This window comes from Melospiza melodia, chromosome 6 (assembly GCF_035770615.1).
Source record: "Melospiza melodia melodia isolate bMelMel2 chromosome 6, bMelMel2.pri, whole genome shotgun sequence".
NCBI classification, from domain to species: domain Eukaryota; kingdom Metazoa; phylum Chordata; class Aves; order Passeriformes; family Passerellidae; genus Melospiza; species Melospiza melodia.
In genome coordinates this window covers 58,160,241-58,183,720 of record NC_086199.1, presented here as the reverse complement: position 1 = coordinate 58,183,720, position 23,480 = coordinate 58,160,241, and the positions used below count along the sequence as shown (strand labels likewise).

General features: G+C 41.2%; 1 long non-coding RNA gene across 1 annotated transcript in view; it reads right to left on the bottom strand.

Moving 5' to 3' along the window:
• LOC134419396 (uncharacterized) overlaps positions 1–23,480 on the bottom strand; it is a 313,894-nt gene that overhangs the window by 19,297 nt on the left and 271,117 nt on the right. Inside the window, exons 12-14 of the long non-coding RNA XR_010028034.1 lie at positions 4,623–4,765; positions 3,997–4,024; positions 1,782–1,915 (exon numbers count right to left, since the gene is read on the bottom strand). This is a non-coding gene — a long non-coding RNA (uncharacterized LOC134419396). The remainder of the gene's footprint in view (positions 1–1,781; positions 1,916–3,996; positions 4,025–4,622; positions 4,766–23,480) is intronic.

The window sequence follows — 23,480 nt, the reverse complement described above, 5'->3', positions numbered from 1 at the left end:
ACCTAAAACATCCTCTGGGGGCACTCATGGAGGGGTTTTTTGGGGGGTGAAACAACATTCTGGCATAATGCAATATGTTCTGAAATAATTTCTTATTCTATGAACTGACAGCATATTGCCTAACAGCAGCTGCAAAGGAAGGTACTCTCTGTAATGCCATGATATTTATTTTTTTAATTTTTACAGTTTTGATGCTGGCAGTTGTAATTTATCTGACTTCCTAGTCAACGTGCCGAGCTACCATGGCCTCATGCCACCTTGCAGCACAGAAAGCCCTTGCCTGGCCAGTCCAGTAGCTGTCCAGCGAGTCATTACTTGCACTGGAAGTGGTGAAACACAAAGCCAGAGCATCTTGAGTAAACAGATCCCTCTTTCATCTCCTCTACAGAAGTGGGTGAGTGAGAATTGGTGTTACACAAGGCTGCGTTGATGCTGTTCAAAGTGATGAGTTTTACCCTTAATGTTATACTGAGGGAGCCCATGTGGTGGCCAGTGATTGATTACCTTCACAAAGCTCATTTTCACTCAGCAGTGGTGAGTTTCAGAAGGGTGATAATAACAGATATCATTGCCTAAGTTCTCTCTCACAGGTTTTCCACTGTCCCATGGAAATCAAAAGGTGATTAATTCCTTTAACAGCTTTTGTGGAAGCTCAGGAAAAGTTGACATAAAGTGGAATATACTGCATATTTACCTATGGGAGCCAAAGCCCATAATGGATCTTTAATAATGAAAACTGAGGATACTACATCAGCAAAGAACTGGAAGAATGTCTGTAAAGAAATAGGAACAAGGCTCTCAGCAGGGATTCAGGACATCCACAGGAGCAGGAATGAACAGGAAGTCTGTGTCTACCTGTGAGCTTGTGTGCCTGAAGAAACAGAATCTGAGCTAGAGGCTTTGCAAGGATGCTTTTCTGACCTTGGAGAAGCAGGTTACACAACCTGAATAAGAAAAAATAGATGGATGATGTTACCTGTTAAAATAGGGAAGTTCTCCTCTTTGGGAGTTTTAGCTGAGGTTCTTCCAAGCATCAACCTTCCCCAAAAAAGGACAAAACGAACAGATTGCCAGGCATCCCAAAGGGGTGAAGGAAACACCTGCTGGGGGCAGTTTGTCAGGAGTGCACCAAAGCCCTGTGGTGGCCTGGGCAGGTGCGTGCCCCTGTCTGAGGGTGTCACATTAGCACCTTGCTCCTCCTCACAGGCTGTGCCAGCCACAGAGGCAGCAGGGCTGGGCGAGGGCATGTTATCCCTCATCCTCTCCCTCTTCCCCACGAGCAGCAGCAGCTGTTCCACCCCCTGCCCCTGGCTTGCCTCGCGGGGTGCGCGGTGTCAGTAGGAAATGGAAGTAATGAGCCTCAATTAAGCAGCTCCCCATACAGTCATGGATGAGCTTGTCCCAGCAAGAGTACCCAGGCCCAGGGGCTCTGCAGGGTGGTTTTGTGATGTGCAGCTGGTTCAAAGCCATTTGTGGAAGGCTGAATATTCCTCCTCCCTGTGGGACACACTTGCCCTTTTGAGTGCCACACACACAGGGTGTAGCCGGGGGGGGTGGGGGGGGCACAAAACACAGGATGTGAATGCCGTCCTTTTTATATAGGTCTGGTTTTATACATGCCTGTTTACCAAGGAGTAAGAATAGACAAAGGGAGAAACAGTCTCCACCTTCATAAAAATCCCAAAGGCTTTGGCTGACATAACAATGGTTTGCTCCTGAAACAGGATTTGGGCACCATTTTAGCTTTGCTGTCCTTACTGTTTATGTGGGACAACACTTACCTTCACTTACAGAGCCAGCACAACATTTTGTGTCTTTTCTTCTTCCCAAGTGAGTCTTCAGTGTGGGATTTACACAGTGGCCAGAATTTATGCAGCCTTTTTCCAGTGGGATATTTCTGCAGTAATACACAGATCTGAAAAGAGAAACCATTTCTTCCCATTAAGAGTACTTAAGGAGTAAAAAGAAAGGAAAAAAGTCTTGTTACATTCTGTATCATTACACTTGGTATGTTGTTTTGGGAGTTTTCTCCCACCAGGCATTTTTTTCTCCAGCAGTTTTCATATGAACTGTGCTCCTAAACTTCCAGCCGTGATGGAAAGGGGACATCAGCCTCTGCTGTCTCTGAGGTTAGGCCACAAAAACTTATTTCCTTCAGGGAAGCAATGCTGCTTTCAGTGGATTCCACACTTTTTGCAACACGTAAGTCACCAAGTTGACTTTTGCTAAAAGAGCATACAGAGTCTGCAGAGCTGTACATAGACAAACTTGTACTCAGTGATAAGAGGAGCAAGAGTGTTCACTGCAGAACAACATTCAGCTGGACGACTGCATGATAAAATGACCTGGGAGGGGAATTTTGGAGTGGGTTTGGGGAGGAGGTGAACCCTTTGCATGGTGGCATTCAGAGGTGATGGGAAGTTTAATTAATTCAAGGGTTCCAGGTATTTTAGGAAGGGTTTGTACTGACTGACAGGAGGACAGTGTTTGCATAATTGCCCAAGCACGCAGCCTTTGAATAATAATAATATTGCTGTTCTCTGAGATACACTTTGTTTTCAGAAGTGACCTAATATCAGCAGAAGCAAAAGACTCAATTTCACAGTTACTTCCAAAAAAAAATAATTATGGGAATGCATGCAGAAATTAAATTTGTGCAATTTGTGCTAAGAAACTAAACATCCCCTAAAGCTGCACAATTTCAACCATTTCAGATTGGTTATCCTCTCTGTATCACTATTTAGGCCTGAGATCTCTTCTTCTTCTGCTCTAATCCCATTCTTTTGCTGTCTTCCATCATGCTAGAGATATTCTAGATCTTAGACAATGTGTATATTCAATAAATGTAATTAAAATGCAACTACAACTATCTTTTTCATTTTCCTTATCACAAAAAAAAATTACACATTGAACGCTAACTAACTTTATGGATGTGTTTCTCATTTTGAGTCTTGTGCAGTATCCACTGAAGAAAAATAGGATAATTTCCCATGAATACAGCAAACACTGGTACAAATAATACAGCAACATTTAAAAAAAGCCCATTTAAAAATTGCAGGAATGTGAGAATCTCTCTGACTGAAGATGTGCAACCCCCAAATCACTGAGGAACCCACTCATCAGCTTTCAACCTAACACCACCCAAAGAAAGAGAAGCTTCTTTTCTCTGTTCTGGCTTTATTTTGAGCTGCCTGGAAAACAGTAATTACAACTTATCTTTTCATACATTTGTTCCTTCCAAAAAGAGCAAACCAGCAAATGGCCAGGCAAGCCATTGTTAAGCCCCGTTAAGCCATTTCTGGAGGATCACCTTCAGAGGCTCCTGAGATTTATTTGTTCATCTTATCTGGAAATAGTTCATCAGCAAAATATTTCTGAAGGAGCAACAGAGCATCTTTTCCTGGTGCTGTGAGTGGGACAGCAAACCTGGGTACCAGAGCTCTGTGTCTGTCCCTCTTTCCTTTGTGAGTAGTAATGGCACCAGGTCCTGGCAGGCTTGGAGAGTGCCACCATACTGTCCCTCAGCCGGTGGGGAAGGATCTGACAGTGACTTACAGCCGGAGGGAGTGGGAGAGACAGCATTGACCTGGAGTGCTGAGCAGCCAGGGAAGGTGAGGGCTGTGATCTGTGTCTCTGCTCAGACCTTCCTGGCTCCGTTCAGTTCCCACTGACGCTTCCTGGGCTTCCAATGCTGTGACCAAGGGTGGGATATGCACCTCCTCCACTCCTGTTCTATCCCTACAGAGAGCTGCAGATGATGCTGCCCTGTGCCTCAAGGCTGAGGGCCAGCCTGCTGATGCCTTTTATGCCACCCACACCATCAAGGAGGAAAATGGTGCAGCAGGTCTGACCAAGGGTTTAGTGTGAGGTACTCTGTCAGTCATCTACTCAGCTTGGTTCCATTCCAAATCAGCTGGTAGGAAATGAAGGACAAAAAGAAAGTACTTGGCAATGAATCCTAGTATTTTTTCCTTCTCCTCTGCATTCCTCACCCACCTTCATTTTGTAGCCTTGATGGAAAGAGCTGAAGAGAAAAAGAAACAGTTTGAGTCTAAAGCCATTTTTGATAATGTAAAGGCACAACTATTTATGCTTCCAAGAATTCAAATCTCCAATTTCAAAATGGAATTAGGCCAATCACTTTTTTATCTGGTTAAATTAATTGTTAGGCAATCGTAAATAAGGATGACACGGGACCACTTAATGGGAAGACACTGACCTTTCCTCCATGGTTTATTACTATCCTCTGGTCCAAACTGAAGTGAGTTTATGTTTTCAGCTTAGTTTGTCTCTTGCCATAAGAAGCAGTTTTGCTTTAGAAAAAGGCTCAGAAGTGGTATGAGGATCTCACTCACTTATTTCTCCTAGGAAATACATTCTCTTTTGGTCTCCTCAGAGGGATGTGTCTTTGTAGGCAGGTTCAGCACTGCCAGGGGAGGGGAAAACCAATAATTTCCAGCTTCATGATCATGGTTTCGAGAATCATCTTGGCTGGGCACTAGCATTAGTCTCTGTATATGTGTCTGAGGGAGGATAGGTTCTCAAAATAAGTAAAAGGCAAATTCAAAGAAGAGAGTAATCTCTTCTTTATCCTCAAAGCGTAGGACAAGAAACTGGCTTACCTGCAGCTAGAGGTGTTAAGAGACAGCAAAGTTCTGTTTGAATCTTCTCAGAATCCCTGAGAATTTTCTCAGAATCCCTGAGAAAAACTGCCTGATGAAGTGTGGAGTGCCTGTTGGCGGAGGGTCTCGACAAGGCTCTGTTCCTGGGGAGATGCAGATATTGTTAAGGCCGGAATAAATAACTTCTTGGTAGACATTCCACCCCTTTGAATGACAAAACTGTTTTATTCACACGAGGTTTTTTTTGTTTCTGAGATCTTCTAGCACCGAGAGCAGTGACAGAGTATCTCAGTTCTCCCTGCCACGTGTCACATGAGAGTACACCAAAGGCAGGAAGGAGAACAGAGAGGGAAAACCTCAGAGCATGAAACATGGAAAATAAGGATGTGCTGGTGGCATGTGAGCCATCCTTCAGGCTCCAGGTGAAGTCCTGGTCCTTGGCAGGCAGATCCTGGGTGTGTGTGTCTGTCTGACACAGGAACAGCTGGTAGCACAACCAGCCCGCAGGTCATCCAGACAATCCAGGGCTCTCATAAACTTTATGAACTGTTATTCAGCAACACCCAATAATTAAAAACCAATATGTTGCAGGTAACATGGGGAACAGCTGACAAAGACCAGGAGTAAAGACACCAGCTAAAAACATGAACACAACAGGCTGAGAGAGGCTGGAATTCTGGAATAAGAAAGGCTCCACATGAACCTGCCAGAGCTGCATTTGTACGCCGAGAACTTTTCATTTTAGTGCCCTTTTAGAAAAGCTGAAAATATCCACTAACTCTGAGAACAAACATATCATTTTAAAGCAGAATAGGCCTGTAAGACTTTTTAACACTTGTTCGTTGATTATATTAATACCAGAATATATTAAAGAAGTGCAATATAAATTTGATTTTAATTGTTTTGTACACACGCCAGTGAAAAGGAACTGATTGGATACAGTTCACAGGCAGTATGTTAATACGTTATTTTCATATGATGATAGCTTTGCATAATCTTTCTTTTTCCAAGATTTAGAAGAACCTGTTGTTAACCAAAGCACAGGAGAGAGGAAGAATACAATTTACATAAAATCGGCTACCCTACACATTAATTAGTAATGTGGCTGAGCGGAAGGTGTGTTCACTTAGTAGAAAGTACACTTTATAATTTATACACCAGCTGTTTCAGTGCTTTCTAGTCCATTTTCCTCCCTGCCTGCCTCTAATGAAATCGTGTTACTGGAGAATTGACTGGGGTGAATTGAGATTTTAATCCCATTGACGCTTCTCTATGGAAAGGCACACTGGTGGGAACTTTTAATGGAAGGTCTGTAATCAGAAGACACTTGTATTCAGTCCCCCACTATAATGACTCTCATCAAATGTTAAAGCCCAGGCAGTGTGCAGAAGGCTAGAATTTCAAGGTTTTTGACCAACCCCATTTGAAGCATTCCTCTGGGAGTGTGTGATTACTCAAGTTTAGCAGTTTATTGCCTCATCTTTCAATATCCAGTGAAGCACAAAATTCTCATCTAGGTTGCTCTTTTTACTTAAAGAACAGGCCAAAATAGACTGCAGAGCTACTAGCACTGTCATTGAGGTTAATTCTTGCTTCTCATTTAACAGGAGATCAATGAAAAAGCTTTAAAATATTAGAGCACAAATGCTGCTTCTAAAATTTCTTAGCAGCCTTTGTGAAAAATCTGGTTCGCACCACACTTTCCCAAAACATGCTCGCATTTATTTATTACCAATTGCTTTTTTAAGGCTAAGAGTAACATTAATTGAGAGGTGGTGCTGTTCTGCAAAGAAGGATGTAAACATGTATTAAAATCCAGCAGAGCGAGCAGTCTTCCTATTCCCCAAACTTTGCAGTCAGGAAAAGTACAGTCATTAAAAGAGAGGTGGTCAAAAAGCAAACTGAACTGGGAGTTAATGGGACTCATTATGCTGGCTGCATGTTAGTAATGTCTCCTTCTCTACCAGAAAAACAAGCAGAAATAGACACAGAAAAGCAAAACGCACTTAAACAAATGCCTGTTAAAATCCCTGTGAGGAGAATGCATTTGCTCTGAACAGACACAAACACATCAATTAATACAGTGGAAGCCACTTCTACAAATACATGTTAAGAAATAAACTGGAAAAATGAAGGAACTTCTGACAAAAGATGTCAGATGCTGTTGAAAGGAATAAATCTATTTAAAAGACAACATGTTTTTCAAATGCAGCAAGTCAAAATAGAAGGAATAATAGGAAGAATGCCTCTGAACCATTAATGTTAAATAATAATAAAAAAAATCTTTCCCTTCCTTCTTCTTTTCCTCCTCCCCATAAAAGGAATCAAGATGAGAGTTTCTTTAATAAGCATTTCTCTGCCAACTTAATGAATACATTTGAATGACTTTCCCTATTCCCTGTTCCTTTCTTATTGAATTGGTCAGACAAAGGTCTAATTTGGGAGGTTTTTTACTTAAAGGAGCTCTTTCTTTCTGATACTTCTTTCGGGCCAGCATGGGTTCAGGATTTTCCACTCCTTATGCAATTCACTCCCTCTGGTCCCTTTCTTATTTTAGTTATTTCAAAAAATGTTAGGATCCATTTGTTATTAGAGGTTCCTTTTTTATGGCCTCCAATCTGAATAGGTGCCTACATTCTCACATTCCCTGCAGAAGGCATGGCAGTTATTGTACATGTGCTATAATTCATACAGGAAGGATCACAATGTAGCTTTTCACCAGAATATGTTTGTGTGCATTTTTTCAAGGCTTGTTTAATGCTTATGTAATTTCAAAGTTTAAATTAATCTATATGTCTATAGATTTTTACTGTGTACACTATGCAAATGGCTTTCAGGAGGTCTTTCTTTAGACTTTTAGACTCCCCACTCAAATTTGATGGATTAAAGCTTTCCAAGTATCCAAATTTGAAGGGAACATCCAAACGTCAGATTCTTTTAGAGTTTCTGTAGCAAGTAATGAATGCCTTTTGTTATATCAGCCCAAATTTTTCTGGGCTCTCTCCTGCTTCCTTTTACCAGCCTCCTGTCCACTTCTTTGAGAGTTTTCTCACTCTCCACCCTGGCAAGCCAGCCTGTGTTCCCAAGCAGCTTTCTGCTGGTGTCCCTCAGGGGTACCAATCTGTAAATCAGTGATCTGCACACTCCACAAGCATTCATTAATTGAGCTCCTCAGCACCTATATTAGGCATGGAATATTACATCAGCCTGGCAGAGAGAGAGCTGAAACAGAGACAAGCAACTGAGTCACCCAAGGGCACTCAGAAAATTTGCTTGAGGGCCAGAAATCTCATCCAGGCTCTCATTTCTTAAACGCAGATAGCACTGAATAAGTTTCCTCAGTGGTCCTAATCCGCCAAAAAAGGGCAAGATACAAATCCAGACATTCTGATGTTGTGCCTGACCACAAAATACCAGCACCTTACTATGTGGGCTATCTTTTCTAGCTCTGCAGAAGAAAACAGCTTAGCAACTAATAAGTAAGGCCATTAAAAGTGGATTAAGATTGAGGAAATGTGAGAGATTCTTTCTGTAAGGGGCAAGGAGGCTCCTGAGCACAGACTAGCACTCCACACTCACCTTTCTTATTGAAGCTGACCTAGTTATTAACTCTCCATTTTGAAAAGGACACACCAAAGAAAATGTGGAGACTGTTGTGAGATAAGAGCTGGTCAGAGGGGAAAGGAAAAGATGTATCAGCACAATAAAATAATTGGCCAGGCAGTAGCATTGCTGGAAAGGACTGAAAGGAGCCCTGGATCATGAATGGATCAATGAATCAGCAATACTGTTACCAAAACTAAAGAGTGAGAAGTTTGCAAGCTGTAAATAGAGTTGTCATGTAAGAAAGGAAGGGGAAAAGGAAAATATGTTCCAATTAAAAAAAAAAAAAAAAAAAAACCAAACTAACAGAAAACCACCCCAGGGATAGAAAGCATGTCCAATCTTTCAGGCTTCCCCAGCACCATCTCTCTAGGATGTTTATAGCATCTCTCTGCCCTTAGGTAGATGTTGGTTAGGGGCAATCTGGACCACCAGACTAGAACTACAGAAAGAGTGAAGAACTCTGTTTTCTGATTAGAATTCAATCATAGGCATCTACACATTCCACTCTTTCTGTAGTGCCTTCTAAATGTGTTTGTCACAGAATAATCTGGGCATGTACTTATTCTAAAAGATAAAAAGCTATAGATCCAAATATTTTGTTTTGAAAATAAAAAACCCTCAATTTTTGTTTCAACCAGTTTACATTTGTTCACTTTGCTTGCTTCTTATGCTTTCTATATGAACACGTGGAGTGTGGCAAATTTTCCCTGGAGTAAAGACAGCAAAACTCCAAATGTGGTGGAGACAGAAGATATAAAGAAGTACTCGCATGATGGAAATGTGTCTGTCTTCAGTTGGTTCTTCTAACTGTTACTAAGGCATGACTGCCCATGTGCTACTTGAGCTGCAAAGTAGAGCAAAGAGAGTTATAGGAATAACAAGACCTGCTGCTTCTAACAAGAATATTGCTGTTTATAGCAGGGAAAGCCCTCTAAAATACATTTGCACAGCACTTAGCACAATGAGCCCTGGTCTTCAGTGATACAACAGTAATAACTGTCAATATCACTGTTTATGGACATTTTCTCTTTTCAACAGCATAAGGGTGCTTTTCTAATCCACAAAGGCTATAAACTTGAACTATTGCACCATTTCTAAGGGCAGAAGTGAGACCAGAGATCAGGCAGATGAAGCGTGTCTTTTGTGATTTATCTGCTCGCTGCCACCACCACCTTCTTTCTGCAGTGAAGCCATAAGGAGGGGATCATCAGTGCTTAACTCAAATGTAAATAAGTATAACATCTTCTGGAGGCCCAAGCAGTAATCCTATTCAGACAGACATAAAAATTGGTATGACTGGGGAGTACAAGCCATGTACATTTCCTGTATAAGGCAGCTGTAGGGCAATTTAACAGGAAAAGTACAGGTTTTGTTCTGTAAAAAATCAAACTAAGATAAACTAAGAAGGAAACACAGACATCTAGGGTAGGAGACAATCCCACAAATCCCAGGGGACAGTGCAGCCAGCCTGATGTGGCACAGGTCTTCCCCTCCCTAGACTAGAGCTACAGAGTCCATGGCATTCATGAATTTTTCGGCTTCTGTTAATCTCTAGTAGTTTAATGAACCATATGTTTTTTTCCCCAGGACAGGCTGCCTTCCTAGCATGGTCCTAAGGAAAGGATGAAAAAAATTGGAAAAAAATCTAAATCTAGTGGTGCAGTTCAGAGAAAAGGCAAGTCAACAGTCACAGAAGAAAGAAATGTCATTGAAATTTTGTTGTGTTGAATCACTTAAATGAGATCATAAGCTACTATAATATATTGATTGTTTTTTGCATTTCCTGGGAGGATGCCATTTGAAGGAGACAAGGTGCTTTCTATTTGCTTTTAGGCATTATTTAACACCAAGTTTTACTCTCCCATGTAAAAATTGAGTTGTGTGCCAGTAACTTGATGAGCGTACTTTTGCTATATCCACAGGGATACAAAATGGTCACACAGCTCAGAGCTCCATAATGTACATTAAGTTTTCTAATAAATTCCTATGACCTATGAAAAACACTTTTGTATGTGAATATCTTCAATAGATTGATCTAGTTTCCCTTAATATTTTATGACCATGTATGTTTAACAGGGAAGGTGCTTATACTGACAGTATACCTTATATATATTTTATACTCTTTGATATATTTAAATTCGGAATATACACAGTAAATATTCCAGATGCAACTCCATGGTTTCTTCCAGGAAATAGCAATAGCAGTGGCAGTTACAAAAGTGAATGAAGCAAGGAATAGGTTATTTGTTCCCTGCACAGAACAGAAGATACAGCAGAGGAAGAAGCAGGTTTTTTTCTTTGAACTTTCAATAATGAAGATGCCCATGCAAGTCAAACACATAGCATAGAAAGTTTCAACTGCTCGGGCTATAGCTGGCTTTTCCCCAGGAGTTTTAGTACCAAAAACATCCCTTTTCTGCAAAATTGTTAGTCCAGACTTTCATGATTTGGTTTGCTTTCAGCAAAGGGTGTTCTTTCACCTGAGCAACACAGCCAAAAGAGGATGAAGTGCACGTGGTGTTATTTTCCACATGAATCACTGACATGGTGACTTAATTTTAAAAGGGGATGGAAAAGCAACACTATGAAATCTAGCAAGATGGGCAAAGGAATAGAAATTTGCAAAGACCTAACGAATAACCCTTCTGCAGGTAGTGACTAGTGCAGGAAATATCTGATGGCTGATGTTTTGGACCAAATGACCTGCAATCATGAATTCACAATATTAAATGCACTGGACATTTTTACAGCGCCCAGCTGGTAGATAACTTCCAGATAAGGTGTATTTGTCCCACCATCAGTAGACTGACCACTTTAAGAACTTGAGCTAAACTGTAAGCAGAACTCAATCAAGATCAATGTGATCTAATAGGAACAGAAAAAAATAAAAATAAGCATCATCAGTTAGCCAAAAGGTAACATGTAACCTATTGAAGGAGGGTAATGTAGAATAGGCCTAATCATCCCCACTGCTTTTGATATACCTGTCCCCAGCTGATCTGGAGGATGATCTGATTGCCAGAAGAGCCTTTTGGGTTTTGTCCCTGCAGCCTGGTCTGTGCCAAAGTGAGACCAGACCCCCTGCAGGATGGCTGTGGCAGTTCTGATAGGAAATCTGTGCCCGTGTCTGTGAATGCTCTCTGTGCCTCTCCCATGGGTCCGGCTGCTGTGCCTGGGGAGTCACCTGGAGCTCACAGACCAGAAGCAAACCAGCATCACATTTCCACAGGAAGCTGTTCTGTGTGCCCAGACATTTTCCTTGGGAAGCTGTTCTGTGTGCCCATTTTCCTTGGGAAGCTGTTCTGTGTGCCCAGTTTCCTTGGGAAGCTGTTCTTTGCACCCAGAGAGCTTCCACTGACCTCAGCCCTCTTGCAGCCTGTCCCAGCAGGCTCTGGCTAATGGAATCAGCTCCTGGAAGCGAGGGACTGGGTGCAGAGTGCTCTGGCAGGAGAAGTGCCAGGTGCCAGGGCAGGAGTGGCTCCCAGCAGGCACGCCAGAGGCCCTGGGCTCGTTCAGCCACTCGCGAGTGCGCGGTTACCGACGGGGCCGCGACCGCGGCGCGGGAGCCGAGCTACTGTTACGTGTTTACACTGGATGGAAAGTGGATCCACGAAGCAGCACATATGTTCCTCTGATAGTCGTTAAACAGGGATTTGACTGCAGATCTTCTGGGAGAAATCTAGCAGGAAAGAGTTGAGTATCTGCCTCAGTCTTGGCATGCAATAGTGCAGCTCCATTACCATTAGGGAATTCGCATATGTCTGGAATTAGGCACACTGGCAATCAAGCTACTTCTTTACAAACAACTAAGAAAAGGGAACAAACTGTTTGTTATCAAATTGATTCAGGCATCTGGGACACAGTGGGTGAATACTATTGATTATTTTCATTCAGGTTTTAAAGTGAATTTACTTTGGCCGACTGCTCTCCTTTCATATTTACTTGCCAAGAGCAGTCGGGTGATCAAGTTTTACTTACACAGATGTGACCTTGACCAAGTCCTTTTACCCTTTGTGCTTCCATTTCCTCCTTTTCTCTTACCTGTCTCAGTTTTAAACTCAAATAGATTGCATCTATCAAGGTCTACACCTTAATTGATTAAGCACATTGGGCCCTGTCTTCTCTGGGATCACTCCACACAACTCTAATACAAATCAGAATAACATTAAATTGCTCAAAATGCATTTCCAAGTCTCATATATGAATGATGTTAGTGGAAAAGGATTTTGAAATTCATAGGTGACATTTGAGCCAGACACACTTGCCTTCTCGCTCATCCAAACACATAACCCATCTGCCCAGTGGTGGTGAGTCCATGTTGCTCAGTGTGGGATACTTGCATCAAATTACTTCCCAGTGGGATTGAAAAAATAGGACAAAAAGCGTTCACAAAATATTTACAAACCTAAAGCCAGCAGAGAACCACACTCTGATCTGCTCAGAAAAATTTCAAGAGCAGGAAAAAACCTAACTACTTTTATCTGACATATTACATGTTCAGTTGCACCTCAGTGCTTTTTGAAACTGCTTAAGCAGATATTTTATAAACAGGAGTAAAAACTATAATAAAAAGTTTTTTTCTTCATTCCTTTGTGATTAGACATGTATGTGGCCTCTAGGTCTCTTGGTTACAATGAGCTGAGTGTGTATGACTTTTGCCTCCTTTCTTCTTTGGCTCCGTATTTTTCCACACATTTGCAGGAATTAAATAGCTTGGAGACCTCTCCCTCAGCCAGCTTTGCTGAGGCTCTATGAGAGGTTCAAGAATGAGTAGAGAATAACCCACAGAGAACATACCTGTAGAATCCATATTTCCAAGGAGCTCTGGCTGTGGCCTTGCAGAAGCTGTTCTGCCAAGGGCACAGGGCCAGCCCCAGTGCCAGGCACAGTTCTGCTCCTATAGCTGTAGGATGTCAAGCACAGCTATCATTTCTTACAGCAAAGCTGCTATCAGCAGCATCCCTCTTCACCACAGGACAAGGGAGAGGGAGCAGAGATGCAGAGAAGGACAGTAGCTTATGCCTCTTATGGAACAACACCCAAAATGTGCTTTTGGGTAGCACAAAGGGTAAAAGCCCTTCTGCAAAGCAGCTGCTCTGCAGAGAAGTCTCTGAGCACCCATTCCTTGGCACTTACCACTTCCATGGACAGCCAGTTCAGCTTCCTAGACTGCAAATCCCAGGGTCAGAGAGAATACAAAGTCCTGAAGGGTGGCTGATGCTGTATTATTAAACTTTTGACAAACAAGAGCCAGATTCTCAGCTACTGTAAACTGAGAACTCACTCACTGAACTCACTCAAGGCAGGTAAACTTAAACCAGCTGAGGATGGTTTAACCAATACAACTTCTGAGTGCATTTACTCAATAGTGAAAAAGAGGGAGAAATGTTCTTGGTTCTTGGGGCATATCTGGTTTGTTTTCCTGGGTTTTGTGTTAACTTTTTCTTGGAGTTTTTCTTTTAGGAAAGAGGAGTGAAGTGAGAGGAATTGTGTTTGGCCTGCTTGGGAGTTGCAGAGCTGAAGCTGGGAAGCAATGCAAAAGAGCACTTTAATAAGTAGGGAGTGCCAAATGAAATGCTGGTTTTTCTACTGTGGATGAAGAAAGCTAAATACAATATTCACGTTACCTCAGTTTCTTCCATTGCTCCAGACAAAACCATTGCCAAGACAAAATAACCCCCTCTGCTATTGCATAAACTCTTCATGTGCAGTTATTTGTACTAGCCAAACAGAAAGAAATTAATCCCATTTTGAGTGCTGAATATGTGGCCAGAGATTTCATTATATTGTTACCATTTGGGACAAATATGCAGGAAGAAAATAACTACTCTGCCAGGATTTCAAACTGAAATGCACATTTGAAATTTAGCTTGTGACTTTCCAGTGCCATTGTGAGGTTTTTTTTCCTGATGTTTCACCCTGGAGGCATCATGTTGTGAGTTCAGCAGGCAAGATGCTGCCATGACTTATACCCCATCAGATCAAAGGCATTGCATGGAGTGCCAGGGATGGATATGATTCCTTGGACTAATTCTATTATTATAACTCCACTGACTTCAGGGCGTTACACCAATGATGAATTTGGCTCATCACACGGCAAATGAAGCTTAGCATCTTTTGTTCCAAATCTTCCTTTCTATGCACCTCCTCTGCTACCACCTGCTATTACTCTTTGGGTATGTTTACACCACATATTGCAAACAGCCATGAGCAAGCTCTGCCCACGCTCCAATCTGACAGAAGCCATGTGATTGCACTGGCACCAAGCCTGAGCTAATAATCCCTCATGAGAAGGATTTTTTTCAGTGAATAGCACGAGCACGATGAGTGTACATCTATCCATACAGTATCAACATGCCCAAAGACTAATCTATGCTGGAAATCTCTTTACAGGTCTGGAATCTTCTCTTTCCCTCTTTCTTTTTCCCATGCCCTACAAAGAGATCTTGCACTCATAATCCCCACAGTCAGAAAAATGCTCCTGAGTGCTAGAGAGAATTGCTGCCTTCACTTGTTGGTGCAGGGCCCTTCTAGGACAGCTCAGTCCTAGATACTAAGCTTTCTTCTCTACCAGTTTAAACAGGTTTTTCACCCAAAGAGCTGACAAAAATCATACCACATCTGCCTCCATTTCTTTCTACTGCTGCACTACTTTCCTTTGCCTTCTGCGCCAACATCACTAAGGCTTGTTGATGGTGCCCCTCCTGCACATGGTTCATCCTCCTCTTTGCAGCAATACCTATTGAATTTCCTGGGTTATTTGGAAACTTCATCTTTTGTTTTCCAAGACCTGGGAGAGCATTCCTTGGGATCTCACTGCTCCACCATATCCCTGCCTTGCACTGTGGTGAGGATAACCCTGTAAACACCATGACTGGGCCTCCACAGCTGGAAGGGAACAGCCAGACCCAAGGCGTCGTGGTGTCTGTGAGGAAGTATCACATAATTTTCATCTCTTGAAACTCATTTCCTCTGATGTAGGGAGCAGCTGGATGCTACATATTTAAAAAAAAATTTAAATCTGCCTAGATTTTTCACTTTACTTTTGTTATCAGTTTAAATGAACGACCACAGACCAAGAAATTTCAAGTCATTATCCCACTCCTTGATGTTTTCCTACACAACATTCAGTCACACTCTCCTGACTCAGACACTTTGGATTGCTTTGCAGGTACACAGAAACAGAATGACAGAATTCTCATGGCTTCACCACCTTATAAACTCAGGCTCTGCATGTACATTCCCATTTCTCTGCATTGCTCAGTAATATGAAATTCTTTCCTTTATCCCAAGTACAGGGTGGAACCAGGAAACAGTTCCAGGCCAAGAGGCACTTATTTTTAAATCAATGATTTGCATTAGTTTTTGCACTAATGGAAGCCAAAAGAGAAGCCACCACTGGTTTTCCATAAGCTTTACATTCACTGATAGCTCTACAAAAATTCGGCTAGTAAAGAAAAGATCCCAAATGAAACAGAACCAGAAAAAGAATGTGGCTCAAGAAAGAAGAGCCAAGTGTCTAGAAGCACATCAAGAAGATAGAAATAAGATAAACATTTTTCTTTCCTCAAATCCAGCAATGAAAATATTCTGAAAATTAAGATATTTTTGGCATATTCATGGCCACATTTACTGTCCTTTCCACATCTTTGTCAATATGAAAATGTTTTAAGTCCAGAGGATGCAGTATCACTCCATCTTTTTTTTCAAATCTGAGACTGCTAATAAAAGACCTTGTAAAAGTTATGTGGAGTTTGTATTGGCAAAGGATTAGAGAGATACCTTTCCAGAGCTTAGCAGTAGCTCATGAATTGTCCATCGATGCAGGCAAAGGGAGCCAGAGAATCCAAATATCACTCCACACTCTACAACCTGCATTTTTTCCCATGGGCTGCTGTTTCCAGTGAACAGCTCCACTTCTCAGTGATGAAGAAAAATGATTTAAAAGCCACTTGATCTGTGTTGTCTCCATTCAAAAAGAATCTAACCTGATTTATTGTTCCTCAAATGGCTGAAACACTACTTTGCTTAATGTCATTAAAAACCTGATATCGGCACCCAGCCCTAATAAAAGCATCGGGAACATGGTGGTAACCTACCCAGAAAAGCAAAATGAAGCTGTCATTTTTCAATATAATTAAACCTGGTTTCAAAAATCCAAAGGTCTGTAATATGAATTACACTAATTACTTCTTGTGGTTTAAACATTGATTCCAATGTTAAATTTAATGGACTTAATGGATGTTGCTTTTCCCATCAGACTGGTGGCCGATGTTTGTCTTGTTTCTTGACCACTTATAGATTTCTGCTGACCCTTTAAACATATTACAATCGGCAGCCTGCTCATTCTTCTTGCATGAGAGTGCTGCTATTACTTTCCACGGATAATCCCAGCTTCCATGTAACCTGTCTCTCAGAGTTATTTTTGGCAGCCAAAAGCATACATACCCCAGGAAACAGAAAAAGAGATCATTGGACTAAATTTTCAGAAATGTGCAAGCAATTAATTTTGCCTGGGCAGTATGTGAAATCCAAACAAACATTAGGAAATAGCAAAACGTGCAGAAATTCACAGAGCTGAAGTGCTGCTGTTTGCTGCACACCAGTCCCTTCCCTGCATTTCTCCATTGCTGACCAGAGTCAAAACAGAGAAGCAGGGATGCTGAACCTAGTCCTGAACTCCAACTGGTGTTGGAATCAGCAGCTGCTGGAATCTATGGAAAAAAACTTTGGAACCTGGTTCCCTCTTGAACTTTCTGCTTACCCGGAAAACACCAAAAGGAGTGCTCGGGTTGAACAAATAAGAAATACATTACAAATAATAAACTCTGGGCTTTCTGTTGACTTAATGACAGAACCCCCACAGATTTCAAGGGGAGTCAGATGAGATACATTTCATGTGTGATCAATGGCAGAAAAGGACCAGCTCTGGTTTTGGGCTCACACCCAAGAGACATTACCCTGAGAGAGTAATGTTTGATGCTTTGATTCTCTTCAGGGGTTGGAATTAATCAATGTTATGTCCAGGCAAGATGATGTGGCTTGTTCTACTGTTGAGAACACAAACAAAGTCTGAGTTCTCAGATCACAGAGTGTGCCTTCATATGAATTTTTAAGGTTCACTTGGAAGAGAAGGACTAATCCTGAAGATCCAGGTGAAAATAATGAAGAATACTGAATTCTTCATATGCTGGGAAACAAAGCCATTTTCAAATAAGTCCATAAAGAAAGAACTTAGGAGAGGATTTTCAAAGTACCTAGTGTTGAAAATCTTGTTTTCCTAATACATTACAGCTGCTGAAGTCATCCTAGGCTAAGGTTGAAACAACAGCAGAAGGCCTGTTTTCCCACCAAACTGTTTTTACATCTGTTTTCCACAGACAAGGGAACATTGATACCCAAAAGGAATCAGTACTTTGAGATATTTGCACCATTTCTTTTTCTGTAGCAGGAACTCTAGATGCTACATGAGAGGTGGTTGGTAACAATGGAAGAGAAGTCTACAAATATCTATAAATTCAGTCTATCAGGACACCTACAGCTGCAGTAAAGTCAAGTAGAAGAATTTGCTACAACCAAAGAACTGCCATTTGTGTCTCAGGACAACAAAATTACTACACACTTATCTATGGCAGTCTTGCTACAGTGGTGATGCCAGGGGGAATCATCGTTCAGGAAAATGATCTTCCTCTTTCTCTCTGTTTGTGGTATATTCCTGAGCAAAGTTGTGCTGCTGTATTTGTCACTGGCTGTGCCTGAAACTGTAAACTGGCTTTTAAAAGAATAACATTAGCACTGAGGAATTCTGCCAGCACCCAAAAGACTATTTCTCTCCATGGCCTAAAACATCTGTGCATAAGTAAAATTATATATAATCCATATGTGGATTGAAAGATTTGACAGAGTCAAAACACACAGCTCTAGGAAAGCCTTGTGATGTTAAGGGCCAAGCAATCAGCATGTATAAACTTGCATGGTTTCATGACACCAGAGATGCTCTGCTGATTCACATCAGCTCAGGAGCCTCAGCTCATAAGTATGTTTTTCTTCCTGCATGGGAATTCACTCAGCCCAGAATTAAAGAGTATAACATAATCCTTAAAGAAAAGGGAGAGGATTTTTGAAGAGGTAATTTAATTCTTTCAATTTAGGAATTCAAGTCAAATTACAACACACTGAGGATTTCGTACGCAAATCCTGCTCAATAGGGAAAACTTTTCTAGATGTTCAGAAAGGCCTTTGGACTGAGCTGCCAGCACTGGCCTCCTGGCCAGGGTCTAATGAGAGGAGACAGAGCATGACCTATTATGTCTCAGAGTTTGACTGGATGGAGACTTTTGGCAGGTGTGTACTGGCATGTGAAGCCCCTATGTAAACTCTGCAATTTTATGATTGCATAAAACCTTTTTATAGCCAGAAGGTATTTGAGTTCATAACATGTGCCTTTGCAGACTAGATAGTAATGGAACTCTTGATTATTCTACCTCAATATCAAGATGCAAAGATGACAGGTTAACAAATCCTTGTCCTTTCTGAGGTAACTCTGTAAGAAAATAATTAAGCGATGGAAATAGCTGGAGAAAACGGTTCTCTAGTCATCATTACTGGTCACAGCCCAAAGACAAACATACCTAGCCATCGAAATTCCATTCTGTTTTGACCCTGGATGATGAAGACATGTTGGTCTCATTACTCACTGAACTTTCCTTCTTTCTAGCAGGTATTGGCTCCTGCCACCACGTTGCTTTTCAGAGCTGCTCAGATAATTTTCTAAGTACAGAATGCAGTTCCATGGGTTTAACCTTCCTTCTCCCCACCTCAGAGCTACATGTTTTAACCAGCCCATGGACTTGCCTGGAGTCTTTTCTCTGGGAAGACAGCAGCTCCTCATTCCTCATTCCTGCCAGGTCTCCTGCCCAGGGGAGCAGTGCAGGTGCTCATGACCACCTCTTCATGGCTGCATCCAATTTCCACATTGCTTCCTCCCATGCAAACTGCAGACAGGTGCCCTGGAAAAGGGATGCTTGAGCATTCACTTAAGCCCACCCCTGAGGTAAAATACATCACAATGGAATAATGCTTTGAGAGAACAGAAACTTGATGTGATCCCAGCTAATGAGTAGAGTGCAGGCAGCTGAGGCTGGCCCAGGAATTGCTGTGGCAGCCCTGCCCTTACCCCTGGAACTACTTGGAGTCAGAGCCCTGCCACTTTCTCACTTTTGCCTTACTCAAACAAAGTAACTAATACCATGTTTTCTCATCTCCTCGGGCATGAGGGAGGACAGATTCTTTAAAATAATGATTCTAATTCACAGTACTTAAAAATAGGTTCTTAACTCTATATGCTGGCATCTAAATAAAAGCAGCCTGACTTTGAGAGGTGCTAAGCATTTGCACCTCCTAGCAATGTGTACATGAGCTGTTTTAAAGATCTCCAAAGATACAGATTTTCTTCCCTGCCAATACCATTTCTCTCTCCTTCAATATAATTTTATAGGCCATCCATTTTGACATTACATCAAATTAACACTAAAAACACACCTACCACTTTGGATAGAGCTTTTGAGAACTCACTCTTCCCAGCACACAAGGCAGGGTGCCTACTTTGTGTTACAGACAAGTTCACATTTAACTTTGAACATTTGCACGAGTCACGGAGAATTCATTTTGACTTCTGTGTTGTCCTGAACAATGACATTTTCCTGAATCAGGGACAAAGAAAGTCATTGGAAAAGCAGTGACAGCCGAATAGATCATGTTTATGCAGTTTAGCAGGGGCATCTGTTTCTCTAAGTGAAACCCCAAAAGAAAAATAATAACCAAGAAAAAAATTTATTCAGTAAGATTTGAAAAAAAAATAAAACTAACCAAAACCAGAAAAATTTCTCCTGGCTCCTCCAGACAAATTAGCCTAAGGAGTCAGGAATGCTAAAGAAAAGGGAGAGTGCATTGCTGTGAACTTGTCTGAGCTTTTATATCTCTTCCATTAGGTAATTTTCAAGTAGTGTTGATTTAGCAGTTTCAATTTCATTCAGAAGAGGCTAAACAATGTTAGATGTTCAAGTCTTCCTTTCAGGTTTGCTTTACAATTCACTATTGCTCTTTCTACTCTTAAGCCTGTGCTCCAATATAGAACCAGTTATATATTCCTTATTAAAAATGTACAATGTTTCAGAAAATTGAAATAGTTTTCAAAATTGTCCCCCATTGGTAATTCTGCATTTGATTGTCAAAAATGTTAATCTTTTCTCAGGCCTGAAATTATGAGCCAGCTTTATTGGTCAAAGGCCATAATAATTTGAGCTCTTATTTTATAAACTCATTTCTGCCGAGTGATATCCTGATAGGAGCAAGAATAATAAATCACAAACATGTCCCCCAAGATTGCATTGTAAATGTCAAACTAGACAGGAAATTGTAATTAAAGAAAGGAAATTGCTACAAAGAAGCACTTGATTTTAAAATGAGCTAAGCGCAGAATTTTCTAAGCATTTAATTATAGACCAATTTCAACTGACTGCTTTGCTTTTGCAGTCATATTTCTTATTATAACTCTTCTACATAATAACCAAATCTCCGTGCTTATGCTGGTCAGGAGCATTACCACATAACACTGCATAAGCACAGGGATTACCAACTTTACAGGAACCATTAGCACGTTCTAGTGTGATGGACAGCACTATCAGGTTTTTAAATCAGTGACAATCTGATTTTAGCTCCACAATCAAGTGGATATCTTTTCATAACAGCAACTGCACCTTTTGGCACCTCGCTCTTAAACAAGCAGCAGAACCAGTTCTGAAACACCTGGACTGACAAACGCCTGGATGAGTGAATAATGTGGTCAGGGACAGACCACAAAAAAGGCTGCTGTGGTTCCTATCAATCCAGACAGGGCCTTCCAGTGCCATCAAGAAAAGGTGCTGTTCATTTCCTCTCCAATGCATATAAGCCAGAAAACAAAGGATTTAGGGAAGAAAATATGTTCTAGCAACACCAGTCTAGCAAACCACTTAAATATATAGGTTGTTGTGCACTGAGCAATTCGGGGCAGCTTTTTTGAGCCCTAAATTCTGATATTGACCCTTTCTTTTTTACTGATCTTCTGTTTCAAGAGAGTTAACAGGCCTTAAAGCCCCTTCTTTCCATCTTCTCAGCCAGACCCAGGAGTTAATCCTCATCTTCCCAACCATCTTTTTCTGTTTCTTGTCAATACCACAGTGGTGTAAGTGGTAAGACTGAAGTGCACAGTTCTCTTTTTCTTTAGCATAGCCTAAAACTTTATTGGAAGTAAAATATACTATATACCAGCACACTGTATCTTTTTTGATTTGAAAAGACAGATATGCAAAAAAACTTTTCTACAAGACTGAAGCTGGAAAAAATCCTGTTACATTGAATCCTCATTAGGACCTAGCAAAATTCACTGAAAACTTGACACTGCATATTTCCAGCTAGTAAGGAATAAATCAAGATGCAGATGGGATCATTTGCACCCATAAGCTGACTGCAATGGAAATATTATGCTGCTGCAGGAGCAAGATGGAATTGGATAAAGCCTAGTCAACTGGCAAATACTTACCAACCACAGAATTTACTTGTTGCCTTGTGAATCAATATAATGACCTAGAATTTAACTACTCAAACATTTAGGAGAGCAAGGTTAATAGAAGCATTCTGATCTTTTACTTTCCTAGGGAATAAAACCCATTAGACTGGATGAAAACAGGGTCACAACAGAAACAGCATTTTCTTCCAAGTGTGGGTATGTAATTGTGGTGTAATGGAGCCATTATTTGGCACATGGTCTAAAGACCCCTCAAGAAGGTTACATTCTTAAGGATAAAATGCAAAGGAACACATTCTGTGTGTCTGAAAAAATTGATGTCCTGCTGTCCAGCACAGCTTACTTTCAGATTTCATCAGCAACCAGAAGTCAGTTGGAATGAGAGAAAGAAACTGCTCTTCTCAAAGGGAAAATTATGCTAGTTTGGCTGGAAAGAGGTGCAAAGAAATTGAGCCCATCAAAAAGATGTGTCTTGGCAAGAGAACTTACAAAATAAAAAAAAAAAATCAGTGTGAAAAAAGCAGTGAATGTTTTGAGGTTGCTTTTGTTGGGAAGAACTATTGAATTCAAACTAAATAAAGATGTGGGTCAAGTAGTGTGCATCATCTGTGGGATAGGATTGTATGAAAAGGAGAAAATGAAGCATCAGTGAATAGATAGGTGCTAAAAATAGGGTAAAAATAAGAGGAACCAATAAATGAAGAGTAATTTATTGTGGGAATCTGTGTGGATGAGGATACAGATGGAGAAGACCAAAAGGTTCCATAAGGAAACAGAATCTTTGAAGAAAAGATTCCATGGAGAGAGAGAAAACCCAAAAGGTAGAATGAAAGAGTGGGTGTAAAGAAACAAGAAGAGAAGAGAGGTGCTGTCCTTTGGTAAGGTGTGCAGCAAAAAGGCCAGATTTGCCATGGTGCCAGCCAGCAGGGCACATGGAGGGGTCAGCAGGAGTGACAGGCTGTGCCTGACAAACGCACCCTTTGCTGGGGTCAGAACATTACTCACCTGCTGACTCTGAATGTTGGCACAACACACCGAACAACAGAGAGTGGATACAGATGCCACAAAACTTATTTTTGGGTCGGGGTGAATAAATATGTGTCTGTTTCTATTGTGCATGATGTGAAGTGACAGTGACTGCAGAGGAGCTGAGGGAAAGGAGGACGGAGATGATGCTGTGATTGAATAAACAGCACAGAACATAATCATGTCTAATAAAACATGCTCTTACCAGAGCACCTGGAGAATTCTCCTGCTTTACACAGAGTTTTCCTCATTATTTCCTGTTTCTGTTTTCCTTCATGGTTATGGCTTTTCCACAGCAGTGGCATTACTAATGCTATACTTAAATCCTCTCAAGTTAGTCTGAAACCCAAAAGAGAGCGGCAATTTCTGCAAAACCATAAATGGAGCGCCTTAGAATTACTGAATTACTTTGTAGAGCATTTTATTACCAGCAGAGAAAGGCTGCCCTGGCCAAGCTGTAGCCTGTGTTCAACAGGGCTCAGCCACATTATGGGATTTTAGCAGCATTAGGGTCTGGGTGTTGATGAGATTAGGGCCAACAGTTGGATGTTGCTTCAGATAAGGCTTCCTTAACTAAACCCAGCATTTTTGTCACTTTATCTAATTGCTATTACTTTTTTTCTTATGCATTTCTCATTTCCCCTCTACTGGCATTCATT